The sequence below is a fragment of the Panulirus ornatus genome, chromosome 8 (genome assembly GCF_036320965.1).
Source record: "Panulirus ornatus isolate Po-2019 chromosome 8, ASM3632096v1, whole genome shotgun sequence".
Classification (NCBI taxonomy): Eukaryota; Metazoa; Arthropoda; class Malacostraca; order Decapoda; family Palinuridae; genus Panulirus; species Panulirus ornatus.
This window is the reverse complement of record NC_092231.1, coordinates 16,192,034-16,214,097: the sequence shown is the minus strand read 5'-3', so window position 1 is coordinate 16,214,097 and position 22,064 is coordinate 16,192,034. Positions and strand designations below refer to the sequence as shown.

The window sequence follows — 22,064 nt, the reverse complement described above, 5'->3', positions numbered from 1 at the left end:
AGCAGTTCATCACCAGCCTCTAGTGACACACAGTCGTCCCTCTGGACGCTGCTGAACATTACACTACACAAAGCGAGACACAGGACCAATCTATAACCTAAATGCTTAATAGGAACACCATACGTGTCCAAACGAGACAACATACGTGTCCAAACGAGACAACATATGTGTTCAAACGAGACAACATATGTGTCAAAACGAGACAACATTAACGAGACAACAAAAGTGTCCAAACGAGACAACATATGTGCCCAAACGAGACAACATATGTGTCCAAAGGAGACAACATATGTGTCCAAACGAGACAACATGTGTCCAAATGAGACAACATGTGTGTCCAAACGACGTCAATGTCCATCTTGTAAAAAGAAATACGAGATTTCAGTCACCTTTTAGTCATAAGTGTTCATTCATCGAGTGGTGTACCCATGAGCATGACGGCACGACCCTTGAGCACGACAGGGACGACCTTTTAAGCATCAGACCTGAAGCCCTGGCCTTTGACCTCACTCGAACGGGTCAGGCCATCATGGTAGGTTAGGTCATACAAAGCTTATCGCCTAAATCTTGCAGATTTTAGTCGTGATCAATAGACTTTCATTCATGGATGAGATCGCCTTCAGGAATAACTTGTTCCGGGGTCGACCTGTTGGGTTCACGAAGCCCCCCTGGACCCTTGCAAGTAAGGAGCCACGTGCTGGGGGCCGCCTGTCACGTGTCGGTCTGGCATCGAACTGAGAAATCTTCGTTTTCTTTAAAGACTAAAGGCACTTACGTTTTCTCTCACTTAACCCCCCCCTCCAACTGCTAAAGAAAACGTTAGTATATCTAACACCGTCATTCTTCCCTTCACCAGTTCTGGTAGACGGTCCTGGACGTCTCTCATTACTAACGCCAAGAGTTAAAAGTTACACTGACAAGACACACTTTTCGAAAAGCTCATTTTTCCTTCTTATCCACATGGGAATTTCGTGCTTAGTATCCCGCCAGTCTGCACAACCTTGACCTCTCCCCACACGACACCGAACCTTCACGAGTTTGCAAGAGATTTTGTACAGTAATAATATCCAGGAGATATCCAGTAGATCAGCCAGCACACTACTGATAATTCTTCTTCACGATATCAAACTTGTTTTCTCCCAATCACATACCATTTATTATATATATATATATATATATATATATATATATATATATATATATATATATATATATATATATATATATATATATTTTCTTTTTTTTTCAAACTATTCGCCATTTCCCGCGTTAGCGAGGTAGCGTTAAGAACAGAGAACTGGGCCACTGAGGGAATATCCTCACCTGGCCCCTTTCTCCGTTCCTTCTTTTGGAAAATTAAAAAAAAAAAAAAATTGAGAGGGGAGGATTTCCACCCCCCCGCTCCCTCCCCTTTTAGTCGCCTTCTACGACACGCAGGGAATACGTGGGAAGTATTCTTTCTCCCCTATCCCCAGGGATATATATATATATATATATATATATATATATATATATATATATTGCACCGAAACCAGAGCCCCCTTCATAGCCAAGCTCTGCAGAGCCTTCCTTGTAATCCCCTGACCACTTCAGATGCCCTGGTTTAGTTCCATTTCGATGTATTCCCAATCCACGCCTCTCACCCTCCTGCATATTCACGTCCTGATTAAATCTTTTTTTTTCACTCTATCCTTCCATCTCCTGGGTCTTCCCTTTCCCTTTGCTCCTCTCCATGTGACTAGAACGTATTAGCATACCCTGGCCCGCTCTTTTTTTCGATCATGTTCCGCAAACTCTCTCTCTCTCTCTCTCTCTCTCTCTCTCTCTCTCTCTCTCTCTCTCTCTCTCTCTCTCTCTCTCTCTCGTCCTGTCGTTCCGTGCACATGATCAACCGTGCTCGCTCCGTATATTGTTCTCAGGCATTTCAGTTCTAACACATCCGCCGCCTCCTGACTCGCAACCAATTAACATCGTCGTGACCGCGTTATCATCAAAAATATCCATCTTTGCCCTCATAGACAGTCCTTGTGGTGGGTGCTAGATCAATGTGGTGGTTGTGGTGGGGCCAGACCAGTGTTGTGGTTGTGATGGGGCCAGACCAGTGTTGTGGTTGTGATGGGGCCAGACCAGTGTTGTGGTTGTGATGGGGCCAGACCAGTGTTGTGGTTGTGATGGGGCCAGACCAGTGTTGTGGTTGTGGTGGTGCTAGACCAGTGTGGTGGTTGTGGTGGGGCCAGACCCTATATGATAGCCCCATGTTACTAGAGCAATACCCTCTAATGAACGCTGCCTCTTACATCTTGCATGAAGATACAGCAGTCGACCATTGCTTTACACACACACACACAAAAAAAAAAAAAATATTTGTATTTATCCCCAAACAAGAATACATCTACTAATGACGTTGACAAAATTTGGTAGAGATCCGAAGTTACTGACAGAAACAAAAAGAAACTTTTGTGCTCGTCTTTTTCCTGTGCACTGTTCTCTTCCTCACGACTGAGACCTTCGCCCCGGTTAATGCTGCCTGGTAAGGTTTTTTTCTTTGTCACTGAGGGAGTTCTCCCAGGGGAATATCCCACGTGGAAAGGTAAGAGTAATGTATGTGTACGGGGGTAGTCGAGGGGGATGTACATATGATTATACGAGTATCCAGGGGTTACACGAAATAGAGACAAGTGCATAAACTTTGGAACACACACACACACACATTACATTGTGGTCAAATCCGGCATGAGAAGTAAGCAGTGCACGTGTCTGGCCTCACAACACACAGGCTCTGCAAACTCCTCTTAACACTTACTCTCTCTTGAAACGTTAGGATATCCTTAGGAAGCACATCGCCACACACGACCCCTCGCTGCGAGGTCACACGGGGGGGTCAGCGTGTCGCGCGATCCGGCAATTTACATGTAAGCAGTCCGCTTGCTTGCCTATTGTGCGAGTGTGTGTGTGGTGTGGGGTGAGGAGCTTAGAATGATGGGAGGGCAGGCTGCGGAGTGAGGGAGGATTGTCTGGTATATTGTCCCTTGTGGAAAAGCTACCCTTGCCCTGCATGAGGCGGGGGGACAGCCTTACTTGGGTTTAACTTCGTCTGGTAAACCTGGACACCTCAGCCACACACTAGAGATCACCAAATGCCCACTCTTTCTGCTGCCAGGACCAACAGCGGGCTAGCTGAACCTTAACACGTGCTGCTACTTGATCATCGAACATCACCGTTCAGGAGCGTCCCTTAAACCAGTTCATTACAAAAGACCAGAGGACTAGGAAGTATTGTCCAGTCCTCTGGTACAGCAACATGACGGGGGATCCTTGATCACGTTCACAAAGTCTTTACCATATGGGTCTCCCCGTCTCGCGAAATTACAAACAAAAGCAAGAACTGATATTTGTAAAGCATTATAAGCTTTTCCTTCGAATAAAGCCAGCTGTTGTTGGTTTACGTACTGTTAGAAAAGCAAGTGTGGCTGCTCGTGACGCCACAATCCCAGGTGATCACAGGAACTGATTGAAACAAAAAAAAAGAAAAAAAAAAACGTAAAGACATAAAGACACATATGTGAGCCACACGATCCAGACTCAATAACAACAACTTCTAAGACGCATCTTTCTGTGGGTCTTTCCGTTGCTGAATCCTTCAGCACCTTCCTCGTGTGCTACTCTGTCAGTATTCCAGTCTTGCCTGCCCTCCGGCTCCGAGGGAGAATAATGAATAAGCCAACGAACACCCTCCCCAACTTGTGGCCAACATCTGTCAACAAGGTCCTCACCCCACTCCCTAGTTGTGAGGAGGGACTGGTGACAATGCATTCAGCCCCTCCTCTCGCTAGAACCAAAATGGTACGCATCGCACTCACTCCCACCTTAGATTAGAGCCAAAACTGGGCTAACTCACCCACTCTCTTGTAAAGTTTAGAGCAGAAACTGGATCAACGCACCCAATCTCCCTACACGAAGAGTAAGAACTGATCTCAAAGCTCCCACGCCCACCCGAGGCTATGACCAAGAACTGGACCATAACACTCACTCCCTCTCCTCTCACCAAGACCCTGGGTATCATCATCCACTCCTTCACTAGACCGGCAGTGAGGACTGGGCCAGCGCTCCCACCACCTCACCAGGCTGCGACTATGAACCGGGACGATGGTCTTTCTCTTCTCGGTCACCGGCACTCATGAAACACAACACAATAGCCCAGAGGCAATGATTAGGCTGCAACCACAGCAGGAGCAACAATGGTATCAGTTCGGCAAGCAATGATAAGCACACACACACACACACACACACACACATACACACACACACACACACACAGCAGGCAGTCACACAAGACTCACACACCTCATGAACCAGCCACACCTCACCCATGAATGGCGACCGGTCTACAAGGCCAGCAAATCATCCGTGCATTCTGACATCCAGTGGGGCCTTCAGGTGCGATACGGCCGGTTCTCCCCGTCGTATCACACAGCTTAGCGAACGCCTAAGTCAACCTTATCAGGAAGGAGTCATGAAGTCGCCTGCTTAACTATCAATAAATACGAGAAGAAGAAGAATACGGACCAAATGACTCTGGTCCCCATCCTAGTATTCAAGTCTTCGTCATTAATGCAAGAAGAATGGACGAAGGAATGCCAGCAGCAAGAGGTCATGGATTTCCTGTCATGCAGAAGAGATGACTCAGTAGAGTTTAGCGACTATGGCTCTCACATCTCCATTCCTCCGCGACCCCTCACTACAACACTTACATTAAGGGTTATCAACCTGCGATAAGCTCATCTCCGAGGGGTATGCAGGACGTCCCAGTGAACCTCAAGTGGCACTTGACATATCAAGACCCTTGGTCAACGCAGCAGTTCCCTGGTACTTTAACCTGGGACGTTTCTTTAGTTCTCCCATTCTCGACCTTCAGTTAGTTATCAAAGTCTTCCAATGTCTGATATTCTATGATGAATGACTATCTACCAATGTCTGATATTCTATGATGAATGACTATCTACCAATGTCTGATATTCTATGATCAATGACTATCTACCAATGTCTGATATTCTATGATGAATGACTATCTATCAACATTTGATAAAATGGCCGGGGATATCCTGCCAGGCCTGTTGTTGCAGACTACGTAGCTCAGATTAATTCCAGCTGGACTGTGGGACAGAGAGAAGCAGGGGTGGGTGGGTGGTGGTGGTGGTGGGATGTTGTGGATGTCCACATGTGTCCTGTGAACATAATCTGTGTATCTAACCAATGAGACGCATGTTGTCCATTATTCACATGGTTTGTGTCCAATACCCCGATCCGGATGGGCAGAGTAATTGCTTACTTTTATTTTGAGCCATTGTCAGACTGCAGACGTAATGTACAACACAAAGCTCACACTGTGCCATCGCTGTGAACTTGGAATCGAACCTCTGTTCTCGCATCAATTCTTTTATTTTCGAGTTGGGTATTAGGAGGGAAAAGTGAGGGGCTGGACGGGGGAGGTAATGTGCAGATAGCTGTAAAGTACATAAAGTATAATGGATTTACTAAAGTGTATTAATCGTTTGATGGACACGTATATCTATACACCCCGGGCGTCCTGGTGTATGCGCGTACAGATGTTTGTTGGTTTAGAACGGGATTTACCTGGGCGAGGCTGTGTTTATATGATATCCATCGATGGATGAGTAAGTTGCCCTCGGTGTCTGGAGGCTTCACAGAACCAGGTATTTGTTCTGCTGTCGAGAACTGATGATATTGTAGGCAGCTGGTGTCTTCAACGTATTCTAATTTCTGCCATTTTTTTCTTCTTCTTTGCTTTGCTTCTTTTAAGCAATTATGGTCGCTCATGTTGACCCTCTGTATTCTCAACATAATCATATCATTCCTTAGTGACGAATCGTAATGCCTTATTTTGTACCTTTCTGTAGCCTCGGCATGTGTGATACACAGGCAAGGCGAGTGTGGGGGAGGAGGAGGAGGAGCGCCTCTGCAGGTTAGCTATAGAAAGGACGCGACTTCACCAGAGGTTGTATCTGCCTCTCTATGAGGTACCCCAAAAACCCAGGCAACCTTGTTAGGCTTCGCTTTTACCTAGTGTGGCTCTCCCGCATCACCACTACGAGGTTAGTGTGGGGGGCCCAGTATTTCATGGTTCCTCTCGGCCAGGGGCATGCAGGGTATCCGTTACTGCTTAAGTCGTTGGGTTTTACTGGCCCTCGTGCCACAGTTGTAAACTTGTTTACGTTTACACTTTCCAGTCTCTGTCGCGCCTGGTGTGTGTGTGTGTGTGTGTGTGTGTGTGTGTGTGTGTGTGGATGCCTCCAGTATCTGCGAGGTGGGGGGTATGTTCAAGGGAGTGCGTTACCAGCGACCGCCATTAAAATGATGTCGTTTGCTTAAATTATGTCCATGCTCCATTTCCTGCACGAGGGAGATATATGCTGTTTAGGTTATAAATAGTGTTGGTGGCTACATTACGGATCTCTTTTAATAGTCGAAGTTTGGTGACGTTATTATGACGGTACGTTGTTCAAGGAAATGTAAACATAAGTTTATGGGTCGTTTTTGACATTTCTTGCCGTGAGAGAATGTACTGGAGGGCCGATCGTCCACACCTTGTTGAAGGTTTTGCGTTCATCATCTCTGTGCGTCCTTGTGCAGTCTTTTTTTTTTATGTTAGCTGAGACAACACTGGCAAATGAATTTCTTAATCAATGCCACTCTCATTATGCATATATATATATATATATATATATATATATATATATATATATATATATATGATCCCTGGGGATAGGGGATTAAGAGTACTTCCCACGTATTCCCTGCGTGTCGTAGAAGGCGACTAAAAGGGGAGGGAGCGGGGGGCTGGAAATCCTCCCCTCTCGGTTTTTTTTTAATTTTCCAAAAGAAGGAACAGAGAATTGGGCCAGGTGAGGGTATTCCCTCAAAGGCCCAGTCCTCTGTTCTTAACGCTACCTCGCTAATGCGGGAAATGGCGAATAGTTTGAAAGAAAGAAAGAAATATATATATATATATATATATATATATTTTTTTTTTTTTTTCATACTTTGTCGCTGTCTCCCGCGTTTGCGAGGTAGCGCAAGGAAACAGACGAAAGAAATGGCCCAACCCCCCCCCCCCATACACATGTACATACGTCCACACACGCAAATATACATACCTACACAGCCTTCCATGGTTTACCCCAGACGCTTCACATGCCTTGATTCAATCCACTGACAGCACGTCAACCCCTGTATACCACATCGCTCCAATTCACTCTATTCCTTGCCCTCCTTTCACCCTCCTGCATGTTCAGGCCCCGATCACACAAAATCTTTTTCACTCCATCTTTCCACCTCCAATTTGGTCTCCCTCTTCTCCTCGTTCCCTCCACCTCCGACACATATATCCTCTTGGTCAATCTTTCCTCACTCATTCTCTCCATGTGCCCAAACCATTTCAAAACACCCTCTTCTGCTCTCTCAACCACGCTCTTTTTATTTCCACACATCTCTCTTACCCTTACGTTACTTACTCGATCAAACCACCTCACACCACACATTGTCCTCAAACATCTCATTTCCAGCACATCCATCCTCCTGCGCACATCTCTATCCATAGCCCACGCCTCGCAACCATACAACATTGTTGGAACCACTATTCCTTCAAACATACCCATTTTTGCTTTCCGAGATAATGTTCTCGACTTCCACACATTTTTCAAGGCTCCCAAAATTTTCGCCCCCTCCCCCACCCTATGATCCACTTCCGCTTCCATGGTTCCATCCGCTGACAGATCCACTCCCAGATATCTAAAACACTTCACTTCCTCCAGTTTTTCTCCATTCAAACTCATATATATATATATATATATATATATATATATATATATATATATATATATATATATATATATATTATCAGCATCATTAATATACATGAGAAAAAGAACCGGTCCCAAGACTGATCCCTGTGGCACACCACTTGTTACGTCTAACCATTGCGAGGCTTGACCATTCACCACTACCGTTTGTTTGGCCAGTCAAACCAACACCCAAACCACCATCTATATCAAGTGACTTCACTTTTATTTGTAGCCTTTGATGATTAATTTTATCAAATATATTTTGAGTATCTATAAGAGATGACATCAACTGCTTTACTTGCATCACACACGCTGATAATTTCATAAAAAATCAAGTAGATTTGTCAGAAGAGCGATTTCGTGGAAAAAAAAAGAAAGAATTGCTACGAATCATTAATGAAGTGGTGGTGTTCTAAACAGTTTACACATCTGATCCAAATGCGGTTTCCATAAATCTATCAACTTTCTTTAATAGTGGTGTTACGTTGGCAAACTTCCAATCCTCCGGAACTTTCACCGTAATAACTTACTTATTGGAAATAACAGTCGAGGCCTCAACCTTCTTAGTTTTTAATTTCCTTTGATAAAACTTATCTAGGGACCTGCCTTCTATTTACCTTTTATCTCATTTACTGCTGCTATTTTATCTTCAACTTTTATGTCAATGTGTTGAAAAAAAAATTCAGTTTCAAGCAATGGAACTAGGCTGGGGACATGAGCTGTTTCGTAAATTGTGAACACAAATGCAAAAAGAAAATCACCGAAGATCTCTGCCATGGCTTCGTTATCTTGAGCCAAGTCACCATCGACCGTAATCAATGGACCATTTTACTAGGCAATAGTTCTTCGATTCTCCTCCAACATTCGTCTTTCGTTTGCAGTGTTTACAGCCTTCATATCTTTCCCTTGATCCTGTGCACTGTCTCTTGTTCTTTTTTCCTATCACTGGCGCTGTTCCAAGTGAATATCTTGCTTCTAACATTTCCATAAGACTCCTTTTTTGGATTTCTGTGGCTGTTGTATTCAGCAACATTCACTTCATACAGACGTTTCTCTACCCATACCTAAATTATTTACTTTTTCCTCAAGACCAAGTAAAGATGGTGGTGAACAGAAGGTATAGGGTTGGCAGAGGGAAGGTGGAGAGAGAGAGAGAGAGAGAGAGAGAGAGAGAGAGAGAGAGAGAGAGAGAGAGAGAGAGAGAGAGAGAGACGTATGACTACTCTCTTAGACAACAGGCATTTCTTTGGCTCATCGTTCCACTTTAACTGCTTCGATTTGGAAAAAAGACCCAACCGTCTGCTAGGCATCGGTACGTATGTTAAGTTCTTCTGCTCTGGTAAGTGTTATCGAAGATTTACCGAGCCAAGCCCACTTTACACTGACGATATCACCACACATTTGCCTGTCAAAAACGCTGCCAAGACCAATAAATCTGCAAAGTCTAAAACCTGGTCTATATATATATATATATATATATTTTTGCTTTGTCGCTGTCTCCCGCGTTTGCGAGGTAGCGCAAGGAAACAGACGAGAGAAATGGCCCAACCCACCCCCATACACATGTATATACATACGTCCACACACGCAAATATACATACCTACACAGCTTTCCATGGTTTACCCCAGACGCTTCACATGCCCTGATTCAATCCACTGACGGCACGTCAACCCCGGTATACCACATCGATCCAATTCACTCTATTCCTTGCCCTCCTTTCACCCTCCTGCATGTTCAGGCCCCGATCACACAAAATCTTTTTCACTCCATCTTTCCACCTCCAATATATATATTTTTGGCGACTTTCATGTCGACCAACATCACACACGGCACTGAGGGTTAACCCAAAAGTGATTCATGTGTGATCGCTTCTACAAAACTTTTCTCCAACTTCACTATTATCAACGAGATCGTTCGTCCATTGCAGCGTGAACAAAATCTAATCCGTTCTTGCCCACGAGTAGTTTTTTTTTCAACTAATGACATCAGGGTATTATCAGGTAGAGTTAGTTAAGACTCTACACCCGGAGCTTCTGGGATAGGATTTTCCCTCTTCTGATGTTGGTATGTTAAAAACCTCCCTCCATGATCGTTTTCTTTAAAAGTTTCTGTTCAGTGATTATATGAAGTCTCTCGTCTACCTCTGGTGACTGTTCGGAGGGCCTTTAAACTAGCCTTCCTATCTTTTTCTTCCCCCACGAGGCTTTAATTTCTACTAAAACGAAGTGTGGATATTTTCAACGGCTACATAATTTCATTTTTCTTTCACTGCAGGATTGAAAGTTGAGCTTTACCAAAGAGCTACACACCACCACCTGCTTTATTTACCCCAACCCTGCTCAACAGAACGTATCTTTTGGTGTACTAAAACAAAAGAGAACTTGATAACAAAAAAAGGTTAAAAAGACAAAAATCACATAAATGAGATCTTACAGAAGAGAAAATGTCTGGCCGAGTTGATATGTATCCAGTCCATTGTAATGATCAACAAATATACAACTCCAGCCATATATTTTTCTCTCCCATCGGCCATAGATACAGTAGGATCACGGAAGGTCTCGGGATGATCTTGAACACCCGATGAATGTGTTCAGATTCTTTTTAAGTTGCGGTAATGACCTTTACAGCTTTAATGAACCTGGCAGGTAACAGGCCTACACCACGGATAACCCAGCCGACCACCGAAATCATCGCAATATAAATGTTCGACAATGATACAAATTCTGACCTAATGACTATTAGCCGTTAGTAATCATTAAATCCACCACCATCAATAAGTATAATTCGTTTACACACACACACACACACACACACACACACACACAAGGTCTTTCAAACAGCCGTACTAAGCAGACATATGGTGAGTCTAACAAAAAAACAAACAGAGAACTACAAAAAAATCAAACCAATTTTGTATAATTGGTTCCCCTGACGCCTGGCACGGGTTTTGGCTTAATGACTTTTACCTGTTGACGGCGTGTCAAATCCAGCAACATCCATATGCCATTAACATGCTACATACTGCTAACATGTTAATTGTCATTATGTGTATATGTAACTTGGGTTTGGTAATTTTCGGCTTGCTGGCCACTCAGTAGTCGACATTCCACATAGCGCTGGATACACACACAAGATCCCACAACATATATATTTGTGGTTCAACTATGAATGCAGAACAGTTTGTCCTTGTAGAACAGTCCATCTCTGTAGAACAGTCCGTCATTGTTGAAGTTTGCTGTTGAAGAAGAGTTCATCTTTGTAGAACAGTCCGTCATTGTTCAAGTTTGTTATTGAAGAACAGTCCATCTCTGCAGAACAGTCTGTCATTGTTGAACAGTCTGTCCTTGTGGAACAGTCCTTCTCTCTGGAACAGTTCCTCGTTGTAGAACAGTCCATCCTTGTAGGATAGTCCCGTCCTTCTATATCAGTCTGTCCTTGTAGATCAAGCCATTCCTCCAGAACATCCGTAATTGTACAACAGTCAGTCACTGTAGGAATGGTCCGACATCGGTGGAACAGCACAGTCTTGTAGAACAACCCGACCCATGTAGAACACTTTGCCACACTGCTGTACAGTTCGTCAGTGCACATCGATCCGTGATCAAGACAGAGGACCGGATTGGTCACCTCATTCACATATATCTAAAAGGTTTTCTTGAATGCGTGGACACAACTCCGAGATACTTTGCTGAAAGGAGAAGAAAGGATAACGATATGCAAATTGGTTGCCAAGCTCCGTGAGTGACGGTTTCTGTCAGAGTGACGGACGGAAGGAGAGAGCGGACGTCATCTTCCTGTTACATCTTCCAGCATGACTTCCCGCCCCTTCCTTCATCAACCTCATCTTCACAAGAGCAACAGCTAGAGAGTGAAACATTGACTCCATTATCATTCTTCTCTTTATCATAATAGCCGAGTTGGTATGTTCAACTGAATGCCACCTATGAACTCAGTCCGTCAGTTTCTCTATGTGCAGTTTGAAGCTGTAGATGTTCACGTACATTCGTAGATCAATTTCCCAGATTTATATCATCAGCAACTTTTGATATCATGCAATGCAGCCCATTATCAATATCATTAATATAAACGAGAAAGAGAACCGGTCCCAAGAGTGATCCTTGTGGCACGCCACTTGTTACGTTTAACCATTCTGAGGCTTGACCATTAATAAAAACACTGTTTACAGCCAGTCAACCACATTCCTATCTACCAAATTGCAACCGTATCAATGCCACGTGACTTTACATTTGCCAGTAACCTTTGATGTAGAGCCTTATCGAATGCTTTTTAAAAATCCAGATTGTTGGACATCACCTGCTTTACTTTCGCCATACCTGTTGATTATATCATAAAAGAAATCTAGTATCTTTGCCAGATATGATCGACCAAACGTCCACTCTACTGGAACCTTTACTCGTGGCAAGCGACCTATTGAAGAAGGGAAGTCAAGATCTTAATCATCTCATTCTTCGCCTTTCATTTTGCGCGGATAAGACTTATCAGGGCCTTTCGCTTTATGTATTTCTAGTCCGTTAATTGCTCATAGTATGTCTCCAGCTTGTATGTCAATTAGCTGCAGAACGTTTTCTCCTCTGTTATCAGAAAACTGGATTCGGCACATGGGTTGTCTTCAGTCGTGAATACAGTCACCGGTTTCGGTAATTAATAGACCAATCTAATGGCTAAAGACTTTCTTGCTTCTAACATAACTGCAAAACTCCTTAAGGTTTCCTTTGCTAATTTCAGCAACATACGCTGCACGTCGACATTTACTTCGTCTTATAACTATCTTACTTTTTCTACGCAGACTTACATAACTAACTCTTTTCATATTGGTAATTCGTCTCTTTGAGTTTCTTATGAGCCATTTTCTTAGACAACAGACACTTTTTCCTTTCAACGTCTCATCGTTGCACCGCCGCAGCTTCGTTTTAGAAACGGAACGTCTCCTACGCGTTGGTGGAAATGATCCCTCAACTGCTTTGAAAGTTTTACTGAAGCTTTTTCCAAGCTAATGTCGTGTTCAGTGACCATATCATCCCATGTCTGCCTCTCAAGGGCAATGCGAAGATCATTAAAATTTGCATGTGCAAAATCAATACACCCTACTGTCATGATGACCCTTATCATATGCAGTGCTGAAAGTGACCTCAAAGGTACTACTTTGTTAATCACTTGTACCAAGCTACACTCCAACAATATCAACGAGATCCTCAGCAGTAGTTAGAACCAAATCTAATATATTCTAGTCGCGAGGAGGCTTCTCGACTAATTGGATTGGGGCACAATCAAGCAAATCTATGTAAAGTCCACGCATGGCCGGAGCTACGAGAAAAGGAGCCCCCCATTTTAGATACCGGTGTGTTAATATCTCCTACTGTGACAGAATCTTGTTCATTACGACTTCCTGCCAAACTGACCGCACAATCTTTCGCCTACATCCCGTAGACGTCTGTCTGTGATGCCCATCACTTCACATTCCTGAGCTCTCTGTTTATGTCACAACATTCATGCAGCTTACCGCAGCGATAGTCACGGTCCTCATGCTACAGTGAGCATGGCAGACTACCCATGTCACAGCGCTCGTGGCAGACTATTACCTCACAGGGATTCGCAACACACTGATCATCTTGCAGAGCTCAAGGCACAAATTTCATGACAGATCATTCATTCCAAAATGCTCCCACTGGTCTATATGCCACAGTACTCATGCCACAATGTCTGTTAACGCGTCGCTCGAGCGAAAGTGCTCCTACGACAGTGCTCTCATGCAAACCTGCTCACACCGCAGTGTACATATCACGGTGTTTATGCCACAGTGCTTACCACACGTTGCACACTCCACAGTGCTCACCTTCCGTTACTCACTCCACAGTGCTTACCTCCCGTTACATACTCCACAGTGCTCACCTCCCGTTACTCACTCCACTGTGCTCACCTCAAGTTCTCACTCCACAGTGCTCACCTCCCGTTACTCACTCCACACTGCTCACCTTCAGTTGCTCAGGTCACAGCACCTGGGGCCTGGCACACATTCCTCACCCGGAGCCTCATTCCCCCTCACCCGCAGTTTATGACACCCACCTCCACCCTCAGGACATACACTTCCCAGGAAGTTACAGCCAAGTTGTATCCAATTCTGTGAAAGCCAAACGGGCACTTCAGACACCCAGCCAGCGGCCCCGAGGATAAACACTCTCAAGGAAGTTATAACCAAGGTGAACCTAATACTGTACAGGCACGCACACACACACACACACACACACACACACACACACACACACACACAGCAACACTCCACGAGTACACACAATAACATCGTCCCTCATACTTTCGTGATTGTGTTGGTCTCGGCTGATGTGGGTGGCAATGGTGTGTGTGTGTGTGTGTGTGTGTGTGTGTGTGTGTGTGTGTGTTTGTGTGTGTGTGTGTGTGTGTGTGTGTGTGTGTGTGTGTGTGTGTGTGTGTGTGTGTGTGTGTGTGTGTGTGTCCCTGCTGCTCTCTGGGAGGGACGTTGTGGTGTGGGGGAGGAGGAGGAAGGAGGGATATGGGTTGTAGTGGTTGCTGGCAGAGTGGACACACACACACCCCAGCCTACCTCACCTTGTCCTCAAGCACCATAATATCGTCGTATTAAGTCTCGTTACAAACTCTCATCAAGGAACACTGAGGAAACAGCTCATACCTTATCAGATAAACCTTCAGGAATGACCATCATTCTCATCGAACTTGGATAACTTATCGCTCAACTCACGTCTTGTATATCAACGTAAGCACGTCAAGAACGTAGTTCCTGCACGACCAAACCCTCAGTGATGTGTGTGTGTGTGTGTGTGTGTGTGTGTGTGTGTGTGTGTGTGTGTGTTCCATACCAGGCGAGGGTCGGCATCAGCTCCGGGGGTCGCCCCTCGCCTTCCCCAATTGTATGTCGCAGGACTACAGGACTCACGGGCACTTGTATACTGGCCCCCGGGCAAAACAAAATGACGGCGACTTCCTTCCGTTGCTTCTTTTCAAGGTTGGAGGGCTTACTCCGGGTTGCTGATGAGTTCTGAGGTTGACCTCAAGATGGGAGGGGCGAGGGGCAATACCCACGAGGCTCAGCTGGACACAATGTGACACTGACGGTCATGAAGACCGATACCATCCAGCGGGACACTACACTCACCACCACCACCACCACTACACCATCACCACCACTACACCATCACCACCACTACACCATCACCACCACTACACCATCAGCACCACCACTACACCATCACCACCACTACACCATCAGCAACCACACACCACCACCAACGCAACGGCAAACGTCACGTCTAATAACAATGATAATAATAACAATGATAATAATAAATACCAATAATAATAATAATAATACCAATAATGATAATAATTACCATGATAATCATGATGGTAATGGTGATAATAACACTACTACTACTACTAATAATAATAATAACAATAATAATAATGATAATGATAATACTAATAATTTGTCCCTAAGACTACATAAAGCAGGCGGACCGTCGTCCCCTACCGAGACCAGGTGGTCAGAGGTCGTGTGTGAACATAGGAACGTCCAACATAGTGAATGCTAACCCAAGGTCATATAGTTGGTCATTAAGGATGAGGAAGCAGCGAAGACGTACCACGCACTGCTTGGTGTAACTCAGCGACCCACATGGTCTTACCAGACAAGTCCTTTTGTCTTGAAATGGTTTGTCTTGGTATAACTACTGGCACTTCGGGTCAACTAGGAATGAGGGTAATGATGGTATTTACCGTTACAACGACACTTGGCGTTACAACGGTACTCTAGGTAACGGAGGGGTTTGACGTCACCTGCGCGACGATTGTAAACAAATGTTTGTTGTGAGCCAACACTGCAGGAGGAGGAGTGAGGGTACGTACTGCACCAACTGTTGGTGTGGGAGAAGGTGAAGCACTCGACACAGACTACCACATCCACGCTCCCTCCTGACGGTTGGGCAAGAAGGGCGCTACACAGCTTAGAAGAAATTCCTGTGTGTGTGTGTGTGTGTGTGTGTGTGTGTGTGAACCTCAGAATTCGGTAATGGCGAGTCGCTTGCACTCACGACCAAGTGCCAAGTGCAGAAGCTGGTTCCTTTATAAAATACGATGACAGATGCCTCTCTAACGTGGAAGGATAGAGTATTATCAAAGCCATAAAACACGATAAGATGGACATCAGAGAGAGACAAGAAATACCATCGTCAGTGCACACACACACACACACACACACACACCACACTGACACACACACACACACACTGACACACACACACACACACACACACACCAAGCCTGGCCTGTGTTCAAGGAAAGACTACTTATACACAATGAAAGACATAAAAGTGTGTACAGGGTAGGATTGCTTATATGCAATGAAACACTCTAAAAGCGCAGCACAGACCCCCGTAACACTTCATGGTACCAAAGAGCTAAAAGGAACAGGACTTTTACGACTGCCAGGGTATCACCAAACCACCTCGTGCATCGTGAAGTGTACAGCATTTCCTCTTAGTCAACAAAGCCATTGCGGGGGCAAGTGTTAAGACTGAGAATGTACCAGAAATGAATCTGAGACCATCAATTGCCCAGTTAACGAGCTTAATATATATATATACACACACACACACACACACATATATATATATATATATATATATATATATATATATATATATATATATATATATATATATATATATATATATCTTTCTTTCTTTCTTTCATACTATTCGCCATTTCCCGCATTAGCGAGGTAGCGTTAAGAACAGAGGACTGGGCCTTAGAGGGAATATCCTCACCTGGCCCCCTTCTCTGTTCCTTCTTTTGGAAAATTAAAAAAAAAAACGAGAGGGGAGGATTTCCAGCCACCCGCTCCCTCCCCTTTTAGTCGCCTTCTACGACACGCAGGGAATACGTGGGAAGTATTCTTTCTCCCCTATCCCCAGGTATATATATATATATATATATATATATATATATATATATATATATATATATATATATATATTTTAGAGCATTCCAGGTGGATACTTTTCTCCTGAGGCCACACCCGTTACTGAAGTATATGCCATCGCGTGAGCTACCAACATACTGCTCCCTTAAGAATTTTAATGACTGCAGGAAGGATAGGGAGCAGGTCTGCAGTATTACAGGAAGGATAGGGAGCAGGTCTGCAGTATTACAGGAAGGATGGGAGCAGGTCTGCAGTATTACAGGAAGGATGGGAGCAGGTCTGCAGTATTACAAGAAGGATGGGGCAGGTCTGCAGCATTACAAGAAGGATGGGGCAGGTCTGCAGTATTACAGGAAGGATGGGAGCAGGTCTGCAGTATTACAGGAAGGATGGGGAGCAGGTCTGCAGTATTACAGGAAGGATGGGAGCAGGTCTGCAGTATTACAAGAAGAACAATTAGAAACAACAATCAGAGAGAGAGAGAGAGAGAGAGAGAGAGAGAGAGAGAGAGAGAGAGAGAGAGAGAGAGAGAGAGAGAAAGAGAAAGAGAGAGAGAGAGAGAAATCTAGAAGGACTGGAAGATAAAAACGAATATACACTTGCTATAGTGGCGCTATTATGAATGATAAAACTTAACAATGTAACCAATGATAGATAACAACACGATAGCTCACCAGAAGAGCTGAGGGATCGCGGGTGGGCAACACCGAGACGTTCGTTTGATAACAGATGATATGTCAACAAGGAAAAAGCGACCCTGAAATAGCTGGTGTAGACTCTTGCACTTGGTAGCAAAAACCAAAAATGACACCAAGGCGAAAACCATGATGATACTTATCATTTCTTATCCACCTATACCAGGGCTCCTCGCCTCAAACTCATGCATGCTGAAGATACAGAGGATACAGATGAAGACTCTACCATACGTCGCAAATGGAAAGGACCCCCTACATCAGAAACAACGTAGAACAGCAGTAATGACTAGAGGTTAAACCATTTACTTCACACTTAGGAGAAGCAGCCCAGAAATTATTGGCAGAGACTTGAAAGCAACGATTATACAAACTACAGCCAAGTCTGAGATCTGAACAGCAGCAGTACAAACATACCCAGAGCACCGTGCCTGGTTCAGCGTGGAGGGGAGGCCTCCACCAGCCGTCCACTGGCATACACAACGGAACAGTGCATAGCTTCCGCTTACACACAGTCCCCTTCCATAATTCCGAAAGATACAACGTATACACTTTCGAATGTAATCATGACAATCGGTCAAATCTATGGCCCCTAGTCCCATGGATCATGGGGGGCGGGGGCCCTGGTCCCCAGCATCATGGGGGCCCCTAGTCCCCAACATCATGGGGGCCCCTAGTCCCCTGCATCATGGGGGGTCCCTAGTCCCCAGCATCATGGGGGCCCCTAGTCCCCAGCATCATGGGGCCCCTAGTCCCCAGCATCATGGGGGTCCCTAGTCCCCAGCATCATGGGGCCCCTAGTTCCCAGCATCATGGGGGCCCCTAGTCCCCAGCATCATGGGGCCCCTAGTCCCCAGCATCATGGGGGTCCCTAGTCCCCAGCATCATGGGGGGCCCCTAGTCCCCAGCATCATGGGGGCCCCTAGTCCCCTGCATCATGGGGGCCCCTAGTCCCCAACATCATGGGGCCCCTAGTCCCCAGCATCATACACACCTCAGTCTGGTTGGCGCGGTATATGAATACGTTACCCAAAAAACACTCATCCACATCACTCACGTGAATCGAAAAATATCTACACCATATCCGGCTGTACACATGTCAACCGTAACATCCGCTTCAAACTATCCCTTTCCCCTGTCCCACCTACCCCTCCCATCACGTGACCATCATACTGGAAAAAAGAAATGCATCACGGACCTGATGGTGCCAGACACTTGGTGTTCTGTGGATGAGACATGGGAGAAATAGTACAGATGGGAGGTGTGTGTGTGTGTGTGTGTGACAAAATTCTTCAATGCCCTCTATGTAAACGGTTCTCCAGGGTATAAGTAACGTTCTGTCCGTAAACGTTCCTTCTGGCGCATACATAACGTACGGTTTGTAAACGTTCCTTCTGGCGCATACATAACGTACGGTTTGTAAACGTTCCTTCTGGCGCATACATAACGTACGGTTTGTAAACGTCCCTTCTGGCGCATGCATAACGTACGGTTTGTAAACGTTCCTTCTGGCGCATACATAACGTACGGTTTGTAAACGTTCCTTCTGGCGCATACATAACGTACGGTTGGTAAACGTTCCTTCAAGGCATAAATAACGCAGTCAGTAAATGTTCCCCCAGGCATAAGTTACACAGTCTCGATCAACGTTCCTTAGGGCATGAGTAACGTACTGTCAGTGAACGTTTCTCCAGGGTACACGCACCATACTGGCTGTAAACGTCCCTCGTGGGTATAAGTAACGTACCGTTTGTAAACGTTCCGGGGGAGCGTGTGTGATGTCCTATCTCCAAACATTTACCCAGGGCACAAGTGAAGTACCAACTTTAAACGTTCCCCTAGTGGCAGCAGCAACGTTTGTCTGTTGTCAACTTTACTGGCTATTTCGGCAGGAACCCAAATATCATACATCACCTGTGTGTGTGTGTGTGGAGCTTCCCAGGGGCTCTTGTTATTACTCCATTCCTCGTCCATAATAACCACTACTACCACCACCAGTGTACAGCAACTGCTATCACCACCACTATACTGCAACCACTATCACCACCACCATCACCATTACATCTGGACACCATCACCACTACACATAAACACCAACATTACCACCACTACCTACACACACCACCACAACTACCAGTACCTACACACACCACCACAACTACCAGCACCTACACACACCACCACAACTACCAGCACCTACACACACCACCACAACTACCAGTACCTACACACACCACCACAACTACCAGCACCTACACACACCACCACAACTACCAGCACCTCCACACATCACCACAACCACCAGCACCTCCACACATCACCACAACCACCAGCACCTCCACACATCACCACAACCACCAGCACCTCCACACATCACCACAACCACCAGCATCTACACACACCACCACAACCACCAGTACCTACGCACACCACAAAAACCACCAGTACCTACACACACAACCACAACCACCAGTACCTACACACACCACCACAACCACCACTACCTACACATACCACCACAACCTTACACACACCACCACAACCACCAGTACCTACACACACCACCACAACCACCAGTACCTACACACACCACCACAACCACCAGCACCTCCACACATCACCACAACCACCAGCACCTCCACACATCACCACAACCACCAGCATCTACACACACCACCACAACCACCAGTACCTACGCACACCACAAAAACCACCAGTACCTACACACACAACCACAACCACCAGTACCTACACACACCACCACAACCACCAGTACCTACACACACCACCACAACCACCAGTACCTACACACACCACCACAACCACCAGAATCTACACACACCACCACAACCACCACTACCTACACACACCACCACAACCACCACAACCTTACACACACCACCACTACCAACAGTACCTACACACACACCACCACAACCACCACTACCTACCTACACACACACACACACCACAACCACCAACAGCAGCAGTAGGTGGCCTGGCAACATACACCGCAGGCCGTCCGGTCCCGGTACCAGCAGCAGGCAGGTGAGGCCGGCAGCATAGCTCTATAAATGTATCTGTTGTCCTGCTGGCAATGTTGTGTGGGCGGGAGCCCGACTCCCACAGCACGCCATGACCAACAGGCTCCCTAGGGCAGGGGAGGAAGGAGCTGCTGCTGCTGGTGGCAGTTGTGGTGAGAGTTAAGGTTGTAAATGGATGAGATGATCTGTGGTGATAAATAGTGATGGTGAGTAAACGTGTGTGGGGGGGGATGATTGTGGTGGTAAGGAGAGGGACGCGACGTAGCAAGTGTTGGATGAGACTCCAGAGTCTCCGGTGGTGAGGGGGAAACATTAACATCAGTGGTATGGAGAGCACTCAGATCAGTCTCGCGACGAAGCATATGATATATACACTTTTTGTGGGTTATGTACCGTGGGATCTTCAGAGTTTGTTTCTTACATACGTGGAGTTTGTGTTTTACGTTTCATATCAAAGTTCTGTGAGGAAGGCTCTTTTTTTTTTCTAATCTCTTTTGTAGATTCCTGATGATGCTTCTGTGAAGGCGAAAGCTTGATTGCAATGAAGTGGATGATTCTGGACAACTGGTGTCTGAGCACCCACCTGATGGTAGAATAATACTGAGAAAATAAAGAGAACAGCAGCAGTAGCACTAGTGACAGTGGCACCATCACTAATACAACTAAGTGATATCAGTGACAACACTAGCAGAACTAGTGAGAGTCGTATGGGTACTAAGAGCCCTGGCACCACTGGTGACAGACGTAACAACACTAGTATCACTAGTAGTAAAAGAAGCCGTACTAATACTAGTCGCACTAGTGACTGTATTAACAGCACTAGTAGTACTAGTAACAGAGTAAACAGCATTAGAAGTATTGGGATTTGTAGTAACAGCAGTAGTAACAAATAGTAAAAGCAGCATTAGTACCAATGACAGTCGTAAGAGCAGCTGTAACACTAGAGCTAGTTGTACCGGCTGCTGTAACACTAGTAGTAGTAGTAACACGAACAGTAATACTAATGGTAGTAATAACAAAGATAGATAGATAGATAAATAGACAGATAGATATAAGTCAAGGAAATCCTGTGGAGTAAATATACTTGAAAAAAGCGTCGATAACTGCTCTTGAGTGTGTGCATAGATTCTGGTGTGGGATCTATGTACACACTCAAGAGCAGTAACACTGTAGGTAAAAGTAACAGCGGCAGTTACACTAGTGGAGGTAGTAACCAGCAGTAACACTAGCGGTGGTAGTAACCAGCAGCACTAACAATAGTGGTATGAGCAGCAGCAGCAGCAGCAGTATACAGTAACGTAGACTGCATTTCATGCTATACCATGGAGGGACGGGGTTAAATATCCCGTTCTGGGTCTGTCCTCTATTTCCACGTGCGACAGCGACCATTTACTGCGTGGCTACCTCAGTGCCAGCCCTGCGACAGCTACACTTGCCCTCCACTTACCCACACCCGCTGTCCGGGCAAATATC

At 45.4% G+C, this 22,064-nt stretch overlaps 1 protein-coding gene across 1 annotated transcript in view; it reads right to left on the bottom strand.

Moving 5' to 3' along the window:
- Positions 1 to 22,064, bottom strand: part of LOC139749848 (solute carrier family 4 member 11-like) — an 898,465-nt gene that overhangs the window by 623,126 nt on the left and 253,275 nt on the right. The gene's annotated exons all lie outside the window — the stretch shown is intronic.